Raw genomic sequence first — 20,479 nt, 5'->3', positions numbered from 1 at the left:
GTGGAAGCAATAACAAAATTTAAATTTGAAAACTTTAAAGAGATTGATCAAAAATTAAAGATCATGAATATGAAATTAAAGAACTCAAAATTAAATTGCAAGAACTTGAATTAAAGAAAACTGGAATTGTAAACTTAAATTTAAGGTTGCAAGAATATAAAAATAAAAATTGTTTTGAGAACTTAGAAGAATGCTAAAGAATACTAGAAGAAAACTTAGAAAAACCTAAAGCTAAAGACATAGGTTGGTTTGTCACCCCAACCACTTGTACATCCTTTTTTCTAAGAGAATATTATGTATTTATAGGCACAAAAAAAAAAAAAAAATCTAAAGTTCCCTAGGTAGGTTCCGTTGAAGTGGTATTTTAAGAAGACTTCATAGTTTCGATTGGATTTGGTCTCTTTAATCCAAGAATGCTTCTTCAATTAAACTTCAACAAAGACTCTTAAAAAGAAAGCTTCTAGATCTTTACTATACAATAACTGATCATATAGCAACTCTTCCATACCATATATCAACTTTCCAAAAATAAAATCTTGCTAAATCAAAAAAGTATATTTTCGACTTTACTAAATTTAGCTTCCACAAAGTTTCTTCAATTCCTTCCATCTTGATTTTTATCTTCTTTCCCATACCTTAACTTGAATTCTTGAAGAAAAATCAGAAATTAACTTCATCCAAAAAGCTTCCTAAATGCCCATACAAGTTGTATTTTTAACACATGCATAACCTACTCCATGTAGAATTAGGAATACTTCACCATTAAGCAAAGAAATCCAACTCCAAATGGGAAAAGAAAATAGAATTACCACCTTATCATGTCACATCATCTTTCTTAACCAATAAGAAAACTCTTAAATGCCATGTCATCCCCTACTAATCCCATGTATGTGCACCTACACAAGTTATCAAAGACTTGCTATCATGTGAAAGTACAATTCTGCCCTTATTTTTTACTAAAATTTCAACTTGAGTTCTTCCATGAATTTTCATCTTTTTTCTTCAAGATTCCTCTTCTTCAACTCCATAAAACATGCGAAAAGCCAATCTTAAACAATTTTTCCATTCTTGAACTTTAGGATTATCTAAAAATCAAGAACTTCCAAGAACATCTCAATTATCCGTAATGTGATCAAGAATCATCCAAAAATCATCAAGTAATTGCAAGAATCTTAAAAAATTACCAAGAATCATCCTTTTTTTTTTAAAGAAAACCTACAAAACAAAAAATCCAATCATTTAGGAGTAAAAAGAACTTTATTTTGCTAAGAACTAAGCAAAAATCAACCTTAAAAGCACTAGAAATAACTCTATAAACTAGGGTTATCAAACCCCAAACTTGAACTTTTGCTCGTCCTCAAGCAAAAATAAAAGTAAAAATAAAAATAAGCTAAATAGAAAATAGCATGCTAGAGATCATCACATAGACTCCCAATGCTAGATTTTTATGAATCCTAAAAAATTGCATGATAAGTATATCTAGAAAAAAAAATCAAGAACATTGATCCCACACAAAAATCATTCAAGAATAAGCTTGCATTCTAATCACAAATTTTCGTGTATGTGTGAATAATCCATCTTAAATCAACATAAGATATTCAATCAAAGCTAAGCAAATATGAAATCAACCAATCCTTTCAAAGCATGATCAAATTTCATAAGTTCACTTTTCACATACCCTCTCTACTAATTTAGACATAAACTTAACCAAAGATTAATAAATCTTTATTAAACTTGTAATGTTAGGCTAGGGTAAAGGTATAATAAAGGAAAATATAGGCTCATAAACCCCAAACATGCATCACTAGGATCTACACTTTTAAAAGAGCTTTCAAGAAAATTGTAATACCCCCAAACTTAAATTATTCTTTCTTTTCTAAACAAACAACAACTTTCACTTTTATTTGCATTAATAACTTTGCTTTGCTTTTTTTTTTTTCAAATGGCAACTACGTTGATATTCATGAATACTTTTGCCGATTTCACTTTTTTTTTTTCAAATTTGTTTTTCTTTTTCTTTCTTTGAAAAGCTAATTTTTATCTTTTTCTTTTCTTTTGCTTTGAAATAGAATTTGCAAAAACTTTTTCTTTTCAAATTCCAAACTCTACCTTTCCATCTCAATGAACATAGCTCTCATAATACTTTTGATTAATCTATATGCACATAGGGTAAGGTAGAAAGATCAAGATAACAAAGCAAAGAGGTGGTTATTTATGTAGGTGAAACAAAGAAAGGGAATATATATTCATTAGGCACAAAAGAGGTGACTAGGGATAAACATAATAAAAGATAGCTTGAAAGGCTCAAACGAACCAAAGATGGCTTAAATCATCTCTCTAGTTAAGTGTGGTCTATTATTTTGCCTTGAGGGATGCTTAAGCAAATTAAAATAAGTGCATAACTTCAACTATCAAAGCAACTCCACATTCACCTACCTTCAACTAAACATATATGCATCTTAAAGATCAAGATTAAGTACTCAATAATATGGAAATATCAATCTTTTCTAAAAAGGTATACTTAAAGTCAATCAAAGTTGCTATTATTGGATTATGAAAAAATATTAAAGGGAAGTACAATGATTCTAAACATAATCAATAAAGTTCAAAACAAAAAATTTAAAAAATTTTGAAAAGATTGAGACATGTTTTCTCTTCCCCCAAACTTAAATAACACATTGTCTCCAATGTGTGCAATTAAAGCATAAAAGTATGAAAAGGAAAAGAGATACTTCTCTAAACCTCAATGGCATGAAATCCACCTTGGTTGACTGCATGATTGCATGGAATTCCTTTCTTTGCCACAACACATCTAGCTTTTTTAGACCTAATTCCTACAAAAACAAAACAAAGAAACCCAAAGCATTATTTATTCATAGAAAAAAGTTAAATAAACAACTAAAAAAAATATGCAAATTGAAAATTAAAACTTAGGTTGCCTCTCAAGTAGCACTAGTTAGAGTTAAACTTGATTAACACTTACCAAAACTCACTAGCATCCACCCACTTGATTTTTTTCTACTTACCACATCTTCAACAATGAACTCCAAGTGGTGGTGCTTAGTGATTATGGTAAAAATGGATACGTGACCTAACTAAAGCAATGTCTTCATTATAGCACTAACTGAACTAAAAAGTAGGTATATATTGGCTTCAATATCGGTGAAAGAGGTACCACCATGACAAGTATAGGGTTAGCTCTAAAGCAAAAGATTCCTCTATAGATGGTGTAGTATTAGTGAATGAAAAAGGTGAAATAATTAAGGGTTCTAGTTGAGGATCAGAAGTTGGGGAAACTTCTAGGCAAGTAAGGAATTCTACAATATTGGTTCTATCTCTTTTATCATTGTCTTTTAAATCTAAGTGTCCATTCAAAAATTCTTCAATCCTATCATCATCCAACTCTTTTTTATTATAATCTTTTGTCATTTCTTTAAAAAACACTTTTATTTCATCCTCTTCACTAAGGTTGACAAGGGATGATTTTAAAGATGTAAAGAAATCATCAACTACACAACCTCTATCGATAGGCTAGTTCACCTCAATCATTTCCAAATCATCTAGTGTTTGATCTTCAAAGGGCTGAGGAGATGACACGGGTGGACTAAAAAACTCAAACTTTCTTTCAATGGAACTAGTGTTAGACTCCTCAAGAATGTCAGATTCTAGAGTTGTTCCATTGTGCTCTACTTTTATTTCACAAGCATGCCTTTTTACTTCCATAACCTTTTTATCCATACCTTTGATAAATGTAGGCATATCAATCACAATAAGCTCAACATCATCATCATCAACATATATTATATCTCTTTCCCTCCGTTCATCCTTAACTGTGTTTTTCACTCCATCCAACCAACTAGGATCTATTAATTTATTAAGGCTTTTCAAAATAACTATTTAGGTTTGGATGAGGTTGGTTTGGTTTTGAATGAATTCGGTAAAAGATTTCTCATTCGAGGGTTTTCTTTCTTATAGAGGTAATGGGTGATATTGAGTAGGTAATGGAAAATACTATGGTGGTGTATGGTATAGAGGAGTTGGGTCACATGGTGGAGTGAGCTATAATGGTGGGAAATCAGGGTATGGGTATTATGGTGAGTAATATGGTAAAGAAGACTCAATAGGGTAAGAAATGGTATGTGTAGGTGATGAACTAAAAGATTGGCCTTGACTGCTACCCTATGAGACTTCCAACCTATTCTTCTAATTTTGAATTAGTGTTTAGGTAAATACGAGAGTGTTGATCATACACACATCTATCACTATAATAATCTTCACCACCAACATTACCATCTAAGCAATTAAATGACCATTGAGCTTGTGAATTCTTCAAAAAAGGAATAGCATAGTCCTTATGGTTTCTGACCTCATATGAATAAAAACCTGACATAAAAGAAAAGAAAATGGATTAGTACAATAAAATAAACTTCCAAGCTACAAAAAGAATGATTGGTATCAATATGGAAACTACTCCAACAATACCAGCCATGCATAATCCTACTCAAAGAGAATTAAGAATACCACTAAGAAAAGAAATCCAACTCTAAATGAGAAAAAAAAATAGAATTGATGCTTCATCATCCCATATCATCTTTCTTAACTAATAAAAAAACTTTTAAATGCCATGTCATCCCATAGTAATCTCATGCATGTGCACCTACACAAGCTACCATAAACTTACAATCATATGAAAAAACAATTATGCCTCTATTCTTTGTCGAAAATCCAACTTGAGTTTTTTCTTGAAATTTCATCTTTTTTCTTCAAGATTCCTCATCTTCAACTCCATAATGTTTGCCAAAGTTGATTTTAAACATTTTTCCCATTCTTGAACTTCAAGATTTTCAAAAAAATTAAGAACTTCTAAGAACATCTCAATTATCTATAATATGATCAAGAATTATCCAATAATCATCAATAAACTTCAAGATTCTTAAAAAAATTACCAAGAATCATTCTTTTCTTTAAGAAAACCTACAAAATACAAAATTCAACTATTTAGGAGTAACAAGAACTTTATTGTGCTAAGAACTAAGCAAAAATCAACCATAAAAGTACTAGAAATAACTTTATAAAATAAAGTTATTAGTCTCCATTGCTTTAGATATTTAGCTAATAAACTTAAAAGTATTAGAAACTCATCTTTCTCATGTAATGGACCACACTAATTTTTAAAATTTGAATAGGTTTTACTAGTGTTTAATAAACACATAACAGTAACTTGTTTTTACCTATTAGACTTTGTAATTAGAGGTTACTAATTCAAAGTTGGATTCCTATTATTGGTGTCTAATAGTAAGGGTTTAAACTAATTTTAATTGCAGTACTACTAACCAAATATCCTAGAATTCAATTTCTTTTATGGTAATTATCTTCACTTAAGATTGAATCTCTAATATAATCACTTCATAGGCTAATATGTCCAAACTTTTCATTTTACATATCATTTATATGCTTTAGACATTGGTTCCTCATTCTTATCATTTTAAGAAATAAATTGGTATTAATTGTGGCCAAACTCTATACTCATAAATTTCAATAGTTTTTTTCATACTTTTATACATGTTTAATACAGTTATACTTCTAGTACAATTAGATAAACTCAATGAATAAAAATTTTTTTTTTTAGTCTTTTTAAGATATGAAAAGTCTTTTTTATAATTTTATTTTAATAAGTTGTACTAAACTTATTAGCTTGTATAATTTGCTCATAAATTATACTAAAATTTTACAAAACTATGGTGGTAATTTTTATTTCTTTTAATTCTTATCACCCCCACCATGTGTAGATATGCACTCTTTTATTAAAGAATGTTTCATTAAATTATTAAGATATTATAAATACTTAATCAAGTTGCAATTTCATTAATCTTTTCACTATTTGGTGGTTTTTTTTTTTAAGTAAGAGGCTTCGAAATCTACCTTTAGTGAAAAATAACTAGCAAATATTTTATATCTTAATATTTCTATTTCATAAAAGTTTCAATACTTTTATATTTTAACTCAATAAAAGAGTTTATGTCAATAAGTATGATGTCAAACATAATCATTCTTCTATAGTCTCCTTTCGAGACTTTTATGCCAATTGATAAATACTTATATGATTCTTTCTCATCATGGACACTATTAATAATTTTATTACCATGAACAAAACCATTTCCGTCACCCAAATGGATCAAATAGCATTCTTTTTGCTATTATAAAAGTTTTAATATTCATAAAATCTTTGAATCACTCATGGCTTCCAAAGTAAATATACTTTAAAATTTTCACTACATTTCAAAACTTTTAATAAAACCATAAATGATAAATCATTTGTATAAGCCATGAATTAGACCATGAACATAATAAAAAATTAGCACAACATGATCAAAATTGTGGCATCAATTTCGGCTTATAGCTATTCTAAGCTAACCATAATAATCCGTATCATACTTACAAATCATGTAGATTTGGCTATTGAAGCTATCTCATTTATACTAATGGCTTTTAGTGAAAGCCAACAACCTCAAATGTTATCATGGGTTTCCAATGCACATGTTAAGTGCACAATTGCCAATTCCAAGTTTATGGCTATTAAAACCTCCAAACTTAATTTCAAAATTTTATGAGAACTTTTTTTATCCCCCATCATGCAACCTAAGTATATATCTCTATTATTTACCACTTTGAATTAGTCGTAACATTTTTGCATATATAATAAATTCAAACTTTACTCATAGGACCAATATGCCTATGTACAATAAGAGTCCATAGTATATTTAACTCAAATTTCAAATACTTTCACAATCATTTTGTAATCAATATGTTCATATCTAGATCATCATGCCAAAACAAGTCATGAAACATGATTCCAAAGAATTATTTGCGTAAAATAGCATCATTTGGTTTAAACTTATGACCATCATGTAACATATTTTATTATTATTATTATTATTATTATTATTATTATTATTATTATTATTATTATTATTATTATTGTTATGTTTATGTTTAAACCAAGGGTTGGATATGATTAGGATGTAACCAATATTTTGATATAGCAATTTAACGAAAGTGTATTACATCAAATCAATTTTTTTTTTCAAACAAGACAATTCCAACTTGTTATATTTGCACTACTACCACCAGAATTCTAAATCCAATATTCCAGTTGGACTTTTGGAATTATTATTTAATAAATTTTAGCCCCAATAATATAAAAATAATCAAGAAATTGAATTCATGCAACACGATGAAAAAATGAATTAGTTGCATACCTAAATATTAACATAGTTGCAACATTTTTTCAATTTTCTTTTGATGCCAAATGAAAACATAAAATCATTTGCATATTTGAAGCATTTCGTACATATTCCAAAAGTTGATTTTGCCAATTTCTTTTCTTGTATATTCCTCATGTAAAATATGAATTTCATATAGTTACCTTTAAATTATTAGAAAAATAAATAAGAGAATAGAAATAATAAAAAAAATTAGTTTTAAGGCATAAAAAACACTTGTTTAAAAGTAATTATGCCTCTAAGATATAATAAAGCCTAAACTCTCTAATCAAAATTAGTGAAAATAGCTATACTAAAAAATCTATTTATAACGAATGAATAAATATAAATTTCTATTCAAATAATTATGATCATTATATAATCATGACTTATATGAATAATCATCTATTTATATTCAAATAATTATGATAATTTATCATATGATAATTATTTTTATTCAAACATAATTATTTAAAATATGAATAAAATTAATATAACAATTAAAAATTTTCACCAATAATTAAGTCTTTCTATTAATGTGCCACATTCTAAACCATCAACACTTACAAATATCAAACAATTACATCAATTATAACAAATTAATCATTTATAAAGTAGATCAAACTCATATATAATATATATTATAGCAATAATTAAAGAAAAAACTACAGTTGGTAAGTGTAATAACAATAAAATGGAAAAAAAAAGAATTTTAAATAATAAATCAAAATAAAAATAAAATTATTAAAAATATGATTAATAAAATAATCAACAAAAATATATGCTAAAAATAGTTTCAAACACACGAGTTAAACTTATACCTTTTATAAATGAAAATTATCAAAAATTTCAAATTAAAATAAACGCAAAAATGAACATGAAATTTATCTTTTGATCCTTAACAATTTATAATGATTTCAACTAAAAAACATTAATTTTTTATATTAATTACATATACATTATTCATTTTCAAAATTTAAGTGATTTGACGGTGGCTACGTCACTATTACGCAGCTATGATTGCTTTCGTTTCATCAACCATGTGCTGGCGGAACAAATTTTCGACAGTATATTAATAAAATAAGTTTCAAATTTTCAACTTTAATAGACTAAATATTTAAAATTTATCACAAATGTCTAGGATGATGTATCAAATCTTTTACTTTTAACCTTTGCTTAAAATATCAAAAAGTTTATCATAAAAAAGGCATTTAGTTTAAAATATTTTAACTTTTGATATTTTTTATTAAATTAATAAGTATAGTAATAAAATTATAATATTGAACTTAGTGCTTAACCTAAATAATTCATCCAACTTTTTTAAGAGATAGATTCTTATAAGATTAAAATTTAATTCTCAACACTTGTAAATTTTTTTTTTTTTACTTCTCTGTATTACAAACGTAATTTTTCAAAGTTTTTTCATTCAACAATTGATTTGATAACAACTGCCACCGTAGGTTTTTCTTACTCTACCTCTTTGAATGAATTAGAAACACTTCTCAAGCAAGTAGTTAATAAATTTAGTTCTTTTCCATCTCCATTGCTTCATGATTCAACTCCTTAATTATTCTTAATAAATTTGGGTTTCTACAAATTAGTTAGATCAATTTTATCAGCAATAATAAAAGAGAGAAAGATGTTATTGTTGGGCTTGGGTTTTCTCCATCGTCGAGTTGCCTAAGGCCCATAACTCAAGGATTTTTCTAAAATTTTTATAGTGTCTAAATAACTTGAAATAAAAAACTTACTTCTCCTTAAAGGATTTTAAGATTTTTGGAGAAATTAAATTTTGTTTTATTTTTTACCTCAATAATAATTTTATTTATTTATTTTATTTTTGAAAATCAACATAATTTCATAATAAATTGATACTCTTTTTGACACAGAAAATTACATTTCTAGCTACATAATTGGTAAAATTACATTTTTAATTAGACAATTGAATACCTGATAATGATTGAACACATAGTAAATTAAATATAATAAAAACAACGTTTTAAAAAAAACATAACAGATTATTACAAATTTAAGATTTTGAATTTTTTTTATTTTCAAAAGTACTACGTTTTTTGCATATAAAATATATTTGAACAATTAAAATAATAACAAAATTAATTTGATATTTTTAATATAAATAACGCTTCTTAGTATGCAAACATAGTAATAGATATACTATTTATAAGTGAATATTTATGATATTTTTAACTACTTTTTTATGTCAAAAACGTAATATTTGATAAATATAAAATTTTCTTTATATCGCTAATTACGTTTTTTGTTATATGGAAACGTAATCATTGATAAACAATAGTTTTTTTAAAAAAAATTTTAAACATTATGTTTTTTTTATATGAAATGTAGTTGATCAATAAAAAAATAACAAAATAAAATTGATATTCTTAATATTAACGACATTTCTTAATATAAAAACATAGTGATAGATATAATATTTATGATATTTTTAACTATATTTTTTTATATAAAAAACATAGTATTTGATAAAAATAATATTTTCTCTATATCAATAACTATGCTTGTTGTTATAAAAATGTAGTTATTCATAAATGTAATAATTGATCATCTGGAAATGTAGTAACTAACAATGATCACATTTTTTTGTTTTAAAACGTCGTTGATAATGGAAAAAGTTTATAAAATATATTAACATATGAATATGATATAAACCACATTTCTTTTTCAAACAACATCGTAGAGCTATAGTAAAACCCTAGATCGCATCTTTTTTGTTTCACACAACATCACTTTCTAACTTTATGATTTTATCTTTATTTGGTTCATTTTAGCTTATCTTTATCGTTATACAGTCAGTTAACTCTATGTTTTATGCGATCTATTATGCATTATTCGTTTGCATCAGATGTCTTTTTGTTGTATTACTAAATCTGGGACTCTATGTTTTGAAAGGATTATATACGAAAGTAATTGAATAAATGTAATTCTTATCGACCATCATTTGACTTTTCTCATCTAGGACACATGTAGCTGTTTTAAATGTAGTTAACATCATATTTTCTTTGTAATGTTGAAATATTGTAATTACATTTTTTAAATTATAGCAATTGTATATAGTTTAAAATATTGAGATATTAAATTGACATAAAATTGACAAAATTTAATTACATTTTTTATAATTATATTTTTTAAATTATAGAGATCATCATTGTCAAGTTAATATAAAATTTGCAAAGTTCAATTTAAAATCTAATAAACAAATAAATACTGTGTTTTAACATAAAAATGTCATATTTGTAGACAAACACTAGGTTTTTTAAGCAAAAAAAATGTCATTGTTAGTTAACATGAAATTAACAAAGTCCAATTTAAAATTGGATAAACTGACATAGATTGTGCTTTTTAACATAAAAACATTGTCTTAAGAGAGAAACACTGTGTTTTTGTACAAAAAAATCATGCTTATTAGTTAACATAATATTAACAAAGTTCAATTTAAAAATTGATAAACTGACATAGATTACATTTTTTAATATAAAAACATTGTCTTTTACACAAACACTGTGTTTTTTAACCAAAAAACATTGTGCTCGTTATTTGACATCAAATTGACAAAGTTTTGATAAAATGGCAAATATTGCATTTTTTTTTACATAAAAATGTCATCTTTGTTGTCAAAAATAGCTTTTTTAACACCAAAACATCATTTATGTAAATCAAACATATGTTGAATTTGGACATGAGTCACATATGAATGAAAAAATTTAGAATTGCATAACTTACCAAATTAGAACTTGTATAAATAAAATTTGGACTTGCATAAATGAAAAAAATTTGAACTTGAATTTGGAATTCTATTGATAGTAGCTAAAGTTGTAGTTTTTTACAAGTCCATTTTAGCTTAAAATTTTTAAAATTTGCTTGAGTTTGGTGCCTTTAATGTGTGAATTCTTAATCTTTAGGGTTTACTTTATAAGGGACATGAAAGCCATGCAATGCCATGCAAATCCATGTAAGAAAAGACCACTTCTAATCCAAGTATTTGACCATGTAATAAGGGAGTTTACTCAAATCCAATTAGTAATAAGAATCCTACAAGCATTCAACTAATGCAGAATCCAACTTGAATAATGATTCCTACTTCCATTTGGCGAATAAGAGATTTTATTAAAAAAAGAGTTTTTGATCACTTTAAAAGAGTTTAAATGCAAGATAAAAGGATAAGGCTAGAGTTTCTATTCAAGAAGGACATTTGAAGATTTATCTTAAGAGTTTGAACTCAATGTAACCACATCAAAAAGATTATCTTGGATAATCAAGCTTAGCCAAAACTTTGATTAAAAATTTAAGATTCAAGATAAACATGGCAAGGCAAGATTAATGAGTAATGAAGACCAATCAAGAAGTTCCATTCAACCAACACACCCAATCTTTAAAGACTTCAATAACCTTTAATCTTTCAAGAGTTTGAATTGTAAAAAGCCTTTGTAATCCTAATCGCCTTTAGCCGAACCTATGCCTATAAATAGGTTGGTTTTCCTCACTTGAACACATATTCCATCCCTCTCTCCTCCTTTCTTTCTTTTCTTTAGTTTTTGGTTTTCTTCATAAGTTTTGGCTAGGGTGACAGACTAGCCATTACAAGTTTGTTTTCTTTAAAGTTTCCTTTAATACAAGTCTTTTTTACTTTCAAGATCTCTTTAGCAAGCATTTTTTTTATTTAAAGTTTTGATTATAAATCTTATTTTCAATATGGTTCTTTTTATGCTTTTTTGCAATCAGCAAACATTCATTCTTTACAAGCTTTTGATTTACTTAGATCTTGTTTATATTATACCATCTCTTGAAACTATCAAGTGACAGTTGGTTAGTTGGTCTTTCGCCTATACAATTTTGGTTTGCTATTGCATTGTTTTCCCTGAATTGCTTTCAATACAATCAATCCTGCTTTTTGATTGTTTAGATATAAGGCTAGTTAACAATCACCTTTGGTACTTAATTTTGTAACCCTACACTTAAATCATAATCCTTATAGGAACAATACTTTACTCAGTCATTACTATTACTTGATATAATCTATGCACTTGCAGGTTATATAAAAAATAGCACTCAAGTTTTTGGCACTATTGCCAAGAATTATATCGGTGTTAAAATATCAATATCAATAAGGATTTTTAATAGTTTGTAATTTAAACACTTTTATTTTTATTTGTTTAATCTATTTTGATATTTTCTTTGTTTGCATGCGTAGATCTTGCAGTGTTAATTTAGCTCCACTAGACAAAGAAATCTAAAGAATGTTTAGGCATTTAAGGAGAGAGCAAACACCTATAACAAATTCAATGGCAAATACAACAAATGAAGGTTATAGAATTTTGAGGGATTATGTCATTCCTAATCTTGAAGCATTTCAATCGTTAATAAGAAGGTCAGCTATCCAAGCCAATAATTTCAAGATAAAGCCTTCAATCATTCAAATGGTCCAAACTTTTATTCAATTTGGAAGATTACCTAATGATGATCCAAGTCTCTATCTTTCTAACTTTCTTAAGCTTTGTGATACTTTTAAATATAATGGAGCTTTTTATGATGCTAAAATACTGAGATTGTTTTCTTTTTCTTTTAGGGATAAAATAAAAAGTTAGTTTTTTTCACTTCCATCTGGCTCCATCACCATATGGGACAATCTAATCCAAAAGCTTCTATTCAAATTCTTTCCACCTACTAAAATAGCGAAGATCAAGAATGAAATCACCACATTCGTACAACTCGATAGTGAAACCTTATATGATGCATGGGAGAGATACAAGGAGTTGTTACATAAATGTCCACACCATGGTCTCCCAAATGGCTCCAAATTTAGATTTTTTACAATGGGCTGACATCATCAATGCGAACAACTTTAGACTTAGCCTTTGAATAAGCCATAATAGGTAAGTCAGTGGAGGAAACATATGAATTGATAGAAGAGATGGCTACAAACAATTATCAATGGGCTATTGAGAGAAAGATACATAAAAAAAACTATTGAGGTATATGAGCTAGATACACTCACTTTCATCACATCACAACTAGCTAGGTTAACCAAAAAAAAAAAAAAAGATCCTCTTGGAACCTAATCCCCAATTGCTTTTGGCCAAGCCATCCAAAGTCCATTCTTGAATCGTGAAATCTATGAAAAACCACATTCTCTTGATAAATACCAATTGAGGGTAAAATCTATTCAATATGCCAAACAAACCAAGCCTACCTATAATCCATATAACAATACCTACCATCTAGGTTGGAAGAACCATACAAATGTTTCTTAGACCTAAAACCAACCCACCCATCAAAATACCACCCATTCCTTAAACTTTCACTTAAACAACAATCATACAATCAGCCCAAAAAAATAATTCTAGCCTTGAAGAGATGTTCACCCAACTTATACAAACGCAAAATGCCACTATTCAAAGGCAAGCCACATCCATAAAAAACTTAAAAATTGAAATAAGCCAATTGGCTAATCCCATAGCTAACTGCCTATTAGGATCCTTACCTAGTAATACAAAATCCAGCCTAAAACAAACAAGGTAAGGAAATATGCAATGCTATATAATTTTATAAGAAAAAAAGAACCTCTTTTTTTTAGGATGAGAATGATTTAATAGATGAGCCAGTGGTAGTTAATTTGATGAGTTTTATGAAAAAAGCCTGAGGTGGAGTACATTGAAGAAGAATCAACAATGGGGAATGAAAAATTGCTTTGGTTTGGGAGGGAGATTCTTACAAGTTTTAATCTAATGGTAGAAATTCAAGATAACTTTTTGAAAGATGATAAACCTAAGGAGATGGATAAAAGTTTTGAAATTTAAGAGGACCTTAAAGAGGAAGAAGTTCAAGAAGAAGATCCATAAGAAGAATAGTATATGAATTCAGCTAAAAAGGATGAATAACTTATCTAAGTTGGAAAAGCACTATTGGAAAGTATACAACCTAAGAAAGAAATGCAAAAGGAAGATCATTAAGTAAAAATGGTTAGAATGACTCCGAAAATGTCGACCCAAAGGAAGAAACTTGAAGTAGCCTAGGTAATGGCTAAACCTAAATGGAATAAGCTATTTATGGAGTTAAAGAAGGTTATACTTGTTGATAAGTGTAGCCCAACACTTCAATAACTTTTTTTAACTAAGCAAGATGACCTCAAGAGTTTCACTATACCATATTCTTTAGGTCACTTGTATTTTAAGAAAACTTTATGTGATCTAGGGCCTAGTATAAATTTATTGCCATTGCATGTTTTTGTGTAATTGAGAGCAAGAACATTGAAACCTCTAAATTTTAGTATCAAATTTATTGATAGACTACAAAGAAACCATAAAGAGTTTTTGAGAATATTCTTGTAAAAGTAGGTAAATATGTTTTTCCTAAAGATTTCACTGTTCTAGGCATGAAAGATAGTGAGGCCTCAATTCTCTTAGGTAAACCTTTCCTTATGACTTCTAAAGCTTTAATTGATGTTTATAACTATGAAGTCACATTAAGATTCAAAATAAAAGGATTACCTTTAAAACTAGTCAAGGTATTCTTAGATATAAAGAAGATGTTCAAGAAATATCTAGAATAAAAGGTAAGAAAAAACCAGTTGTTAAAGAGCCCAACTGAATCTAAAAAGATCAATTCAATACCCAATTTTGAAAACCCACTTGACTAGCCCACAAATCCCTATTCCATGTAAGCCCAAGACATATTTCATTAATCTAACCCAAAAGGCCCAATGTTAGAATGTGACCTAAAATATGTAATCCTTGCTAAAAGAGTAAGTCCACCTCTTAAATCCAAGTCTATCTATATGATACCACAAAAACACAAACAATAAAGGAAACTCCCTCTTAAAAGAAAGTGGTAATCTTAGATACTTAGATATGGTCAAGTTTGATCAAAACTAGCATTGTTTAAGAGGTAACCCAAATTCTATATTTATTTGCAAGTTTTACATTTTCTTTGTTTAATTGTTTAATTTTATTTAGGACAAGTATTTTTTTTCTTTTTGTTTGTTTTTTATTTATTTTCTTAGGAATGAAGAGATGCAAGGATGCCAATAGAGCTTATGCAAGTTTCGGCCTTAAGAAGACAAAGATAAGGGAGTGTTCTTTAACCCTAAATCCTTTAATGTTTCATTTAAAATATTGTGCAATTCAAATGTGGGTGAGGGAACTTTGTTATGCACAATGTTTTTGAAAATTTTTCAAAATATCCTTAAAATTCTTTGTTTTCAAACCAAGTTAACATGCTAGAAATCAATATATTGCTAACTTAGTTAATTATTCTAAGTTATTCATGAATAACTTATGTATGATATTAAGACAAATGTGAAACATAGTGAAGCATGAAATGAATTCTTAAGTATGATTTTCTTTAGATTGCAATTTTTATTTTTTGTGCATTTTGATCTTGATCTTTGATATACATAGAGTTTTAGTGAAAAGTCATTTAAGTATAAAAGTGCAAAAAGATTTGAAGCATAAATATAACTTTAGAAGTTGCTTTCACAACATTCGAGGTGAAATCCTAGACTACACTTGACTTAAGAAGTGATTTAGGCATTTTTTGGACAATTTGAGTCTTTTCAAGCCCACATGTAAAAAAAATCCCTAGTACCTAATTTTTTAGCCTTTATATTTCCTTTTCTTTGTTTCTTTAACCACATTACTAAGCCGAAGCCTTTTTTTTGCTATGATTTATCCCTCTTATTATTTTACCCAACCCACATTGCTTATGCATGTGAATGGCAAAATAAAAGAGAACAACTTTGTATGTGGGACGAAAGGAGGCACAAAGCAAGGCAAGGCAAAGCAAAAGCCAAAATGGACAAAAAAAAAGTAAAAAATGGCTATATATGAAAAAAAAAAAAATCAAAATAAAGTTGCATCTACCTTGAAAAGTTTCAAAGTTCTCAAAGTCCAGAAGTTTAAAAGTAAGCAATGGGTTTTAAGCCTAAAGTTTTCCTTTTTCTTACTTTGACCCAAGCCTTACATTACAAGCTTATAAAGATCTTTTGATCTTGACTCAAGTATGTAAGTCTACATTAGTGGAGAGGAAATGAGGAAAGTAAATATATGTAGGTGCTCTATTGTTAGGTTAATATGTGATGGATTACTTTGCATACATTTTGTTTAGATTGTATGTATAGATTAGAGATAGATTAACTTCACATTCATGAGAATTGTATAAAATTGAAAGTGTACTTTTGAATAAATTCCTTGTTTAATTATATTCATAACTATCTTTGTATTATACTATAGTGCATGATTGATAATTTTTGAAACCTTGACTTTGTGTGCATTTATTTTAATTTATTTGTATAGCTAATTTAAGGAATATGCTCAAGAACAAGCAAAAAGTTAAGTGTGAGGGTGTGATAGTAGTTAAATTTATAGTGATTTACAAGTCCATTTTAGCTTAAAATTTTGAAAATTTGCTTGAATTTGATGCATTTAATGTGTGAATTCTTGATCTTTAGGGTTTATTTCATAAGGGATGTGAAAGCCATGCAATGCTATGCAAATCCATACAAGAAAAGGCCACTCGTAATCCAAGTATTATTCAGCCATGTAATAAGGGAATTAGCAGAATCTAATTAGTAATAGGAATCCTACAACTATTTAGCTAATGAATAATCCAACTTGAACAAAGACTCCTACTTTCATTTGGCTAAGAAAATATTTTATTAAGGACTCTTTGATCACTTTAAAAGAATTTAAATGCAAGATAAACACTTTACAAGAGATAAGGCTAGAGTTTTATTTAAGAAGGACTTTTGAAGATTTATCTAAAGAGTTTGAACTCAATGCAACCACATCACAAAGATTGTCTTAGATAATAAAGCTTAGTCGAAACTCTCATTGAAGATTTAAGATTCAAGATAAACATGGCAAGGCAAGATAAATGAGCAATGAAGATCAATAAAAAGTTCTATTTGGCCAACACACCCAATCTTTGAAGACTTCATGTTCCCTTAAGCTACTTCAAGATCAAGATAACCTTTAATCTTTCAAGAGTTTGAATTATAAAAGGACTTTGTAGGCCTAAACCCCTTTGGTTGAACCTATGCCTATAAATAGGTTAACTCTCCCCACTTGAACACATCTCTCATCCCACTCTCTTCTTTTCTTTATTTTTTAGTTTTCTTTATAAGTTTTCTATTATTTTCTATAGTTTGGCTAAGGTGACAGACTAGCCACTACAAGTTTGTTTTCTTTAAAGTTTGCTTTAATACAAGCCTTTGTCACATTCAAGATCTCTTTAGCAAGCATTCTTTTATTTAAAGTTTTGGTTACAAATCTTGTTTTCAATATTCTTTTATGCTTTCTTGCAATCAAAAAATATTCATTCTTTATAGGTTTTCAGTTTACTTAGATCTTGTTTATATTCAACCATCCCATAAAACTACCAAGTGATAATAGGTTAATTTGGTCTTTGGCCTATACAATTTCAGTTTTCTATTACATTGTTTTCCTTAATTGCTTTTCAATACAATCAATCCTATTTTTTGAATTATTTAGATATAAAACTAATAAACAATCACCTTTGGTTCTTGATTTTGCAAACCAACACTAAAATCATAATCCTTATATGAATGATACTCTACTTATTCACTACTATTATTGATGTGACTAGTACACTTGTAGGCTATATAAAAATATAATAGTCATTTATGCAAATTATATGTTAAATTTACATCAACCAAAAAGGCAAAAGACTCCTTGTCCTCAATCCTCACTATATAAATCTAGATATATAGTCACATAATTCATGATGTATTTCATCAATTTCCTCTTCTTTGAATTGTTCCTTTCTAACCCACTAAAAATAATTGAATGAATGTAAATCAATATGCATTTCATAATCTGTTCCATGTAGAAACATGTATCTGTAATTAAAAACAATGATTAACTCTATCTAGTGTACTCATAAGATCATTAATAACTATTTTCTTCATGAAATGAAGGATATAATACCTATATTTTTTAGTTTCTGGTTGATGAGGAACCTGCAAATCATTGTTGGCCTGTCAAGTGCTTTTCTCATTGGTGTAAACACTTGAAGAAAATAAAATAAATAAACATATTGGAAATGTAACCCACGTAATTTTTTTTCTTTTTATTACAAATAGTCAATCCCCTAAAACAACACTAAAAGGTAGCCATAAACATAATATTATACTCATAAATAAATCATAAACATAACAAATCTTATTCCATATAACTAAGATAAGTACCTTTTTATTATATCGTTAAGTTATTGTGATGGTTTTAGGTTACCTTTTCTTAAGTTGAAAAAGTAAATCATATGGTTTGTATATTCAATGATAACCAATTGCCAATGACCACTAAATAAATAGTATCAATTCCAATGTTCAAATTTAGACTTTTTAACATTTATCAAATCCATATAAAATAATGTAAAGTAACTAATAAAGTATATAATGAATACATACACAAGATTATAAAAGCGTGAGAAAGTATTAGGACTCTCTTTCCATTGCACACGCAAAAGTAAATGCATGCTTAAGTATAGTGCCCATGCCATTGCATGTACGACTTGGATTAATAAATCTATAAGCAGTAGTCATCTATCACTTTTTCATAAACTTGTAAATGAGACTATAATAAAATACAAATCAATTATAATACGGGTATGCATTATATATGAATCAAAATATATTATTTATATTTAAATGAATGTCTAAGCTAACCTTATGTATGACAAGATTTTGATAATTGATATTTTCATCATTGAACAAAATCTAACTATTTCCTCTTTTCCAATCCATGAAGCTAATGGATAATTAAATACTCCATCTTTAATTTCCATGTTTATTAATTCTCCTTCTAGTAATTGATATTTTGCATAATGAAAAAGAGCATGTATACTAGATTTCGCAGGTGAAATGTGACTAATTTCAATCTCTAAAGCCTATTAAATACATCTCTAAAATCACAATGACCAAAAATTCCAATTAATTAAGTTAGAACGTGTAGTATTGGAAGAGATGATTGGTCCAAAGCTTCATCCACAAATACATTTCTTACATTGTCAGTAAATGACTAACCCATTGTGTTAATTGCCATAGCTACCAAATTGTGCCTCCAATTCAGCAATTCATAAATTTTTCTAAGCTATTATAGATCTCAATTTAGCAATATTGGATGTGTAGGGTTTAGGTTTTGTTTTGAAATAATTTGTTGGACAAACATAGTCAGGTCTATCTTTAGAACTATAAGCCAAGGTCAATACATCAACGCCACCACCAATTTTAATTTTATTAGATATGCATCCCATAGCTAACTCGTTTTAGAATACAAAATGCTTACGTAAGTCAATATTATATATTAACATGCACAAATGAGAAGTAGCAAACAAGATCTATAACTTACCATCTTTTTAACCATTTTTTCAGTTGCTTTATCAATATACTTTCCAGTTTATGATGCATGTGATTTTTTTTTTAAACATCCATCTTGATATTTCATTGCTTGATCTAGATGTTTCCTACAACCATATGAAAATATAAGTTGCCACTAGAATGTAAATGAATTTCAAATTCTCTAACCTCATGTATAATACACAATAATAAAAAAAAAAACTTATAAGTTCATGCTTTAAATTTGCATACCCCTTTCTTGATCCTTGATGGTTATACTTTTTTTGAACCATTATTTTCTGTTAGGCTTTTATTTTCTACGACAAAATAGGACAAGAATTACTAAATATTAAGAACACATGAAACAAACAATTTCATTGACAATTACTTTTCAATAATTTTTTACAAAAAAAAAACATTGTTATGTATATACTAAATTCGTTTGACAACCAAGCTAAAACAAATTTTATCCATTTTGCATTGCTAATTACATTGGAATATGTGGCTGAAGGATGAGCCAAAAGTTTAAAATTGTTAGCGTTAGGTAATATATATTTCTGAGTCAATCTACCTTTGAAGTCTCTAAATTTCAAATCAATAGATTGCAATAGGACTTTTTTATACTTAGCTGGTACGTCAAAGCATTCCTATAGAGAATAAAATAATACAATGGAACAAGGTAGTGTAATTACATTCCATAACCAATAAACATCAATGAAGTAATAACTTCAATTTGATTAATATAATTTATTACAACGGTTTCCCAAATATTATCCTTTTTCTCTATTGGAATATTTTTCCAACTGTTGTAGCTAATGGATGTCATCTATTG

General features: G+C 27.7%; 1 non-coding gene across 1 annotated transcript; it reads right to left on the bottom strand.

The window, feature by feature from the left end:
* Positions 1-12,973: 12,973 nt before the first annotated feature.
* Positions 12,974-13,080, bottom strand: LOC149514676 (small nucleolar RNA R71). Its single transcript, XR_016328370.1, has one exon. It is a non-coding gene; the product is annotated as a small nucleolar RNA R71 (small nucleolar RNA).
* Positions 13,081-20,479: the final 7,399 nt, after the last annotated feature.

The sequence above is a fragment of the Durio zibethinus genome, chromosome 15 (assembly GCF_047325235.1).
Source record: "Durio zibethinus cultivar Kanyao isolate XHJ-2024 chromosome 15, ASM4732523v1, whole genome shotgun sequence".
NCBI lineage: Eukaryota > Viridiplantae > Streptophyta > Magnoliopsida > Malvales > Malvaceae > Durio > Durio zibethinus.
This window is presented reverse-complemented; position numbering and strand designations above follow the sequence as displayed.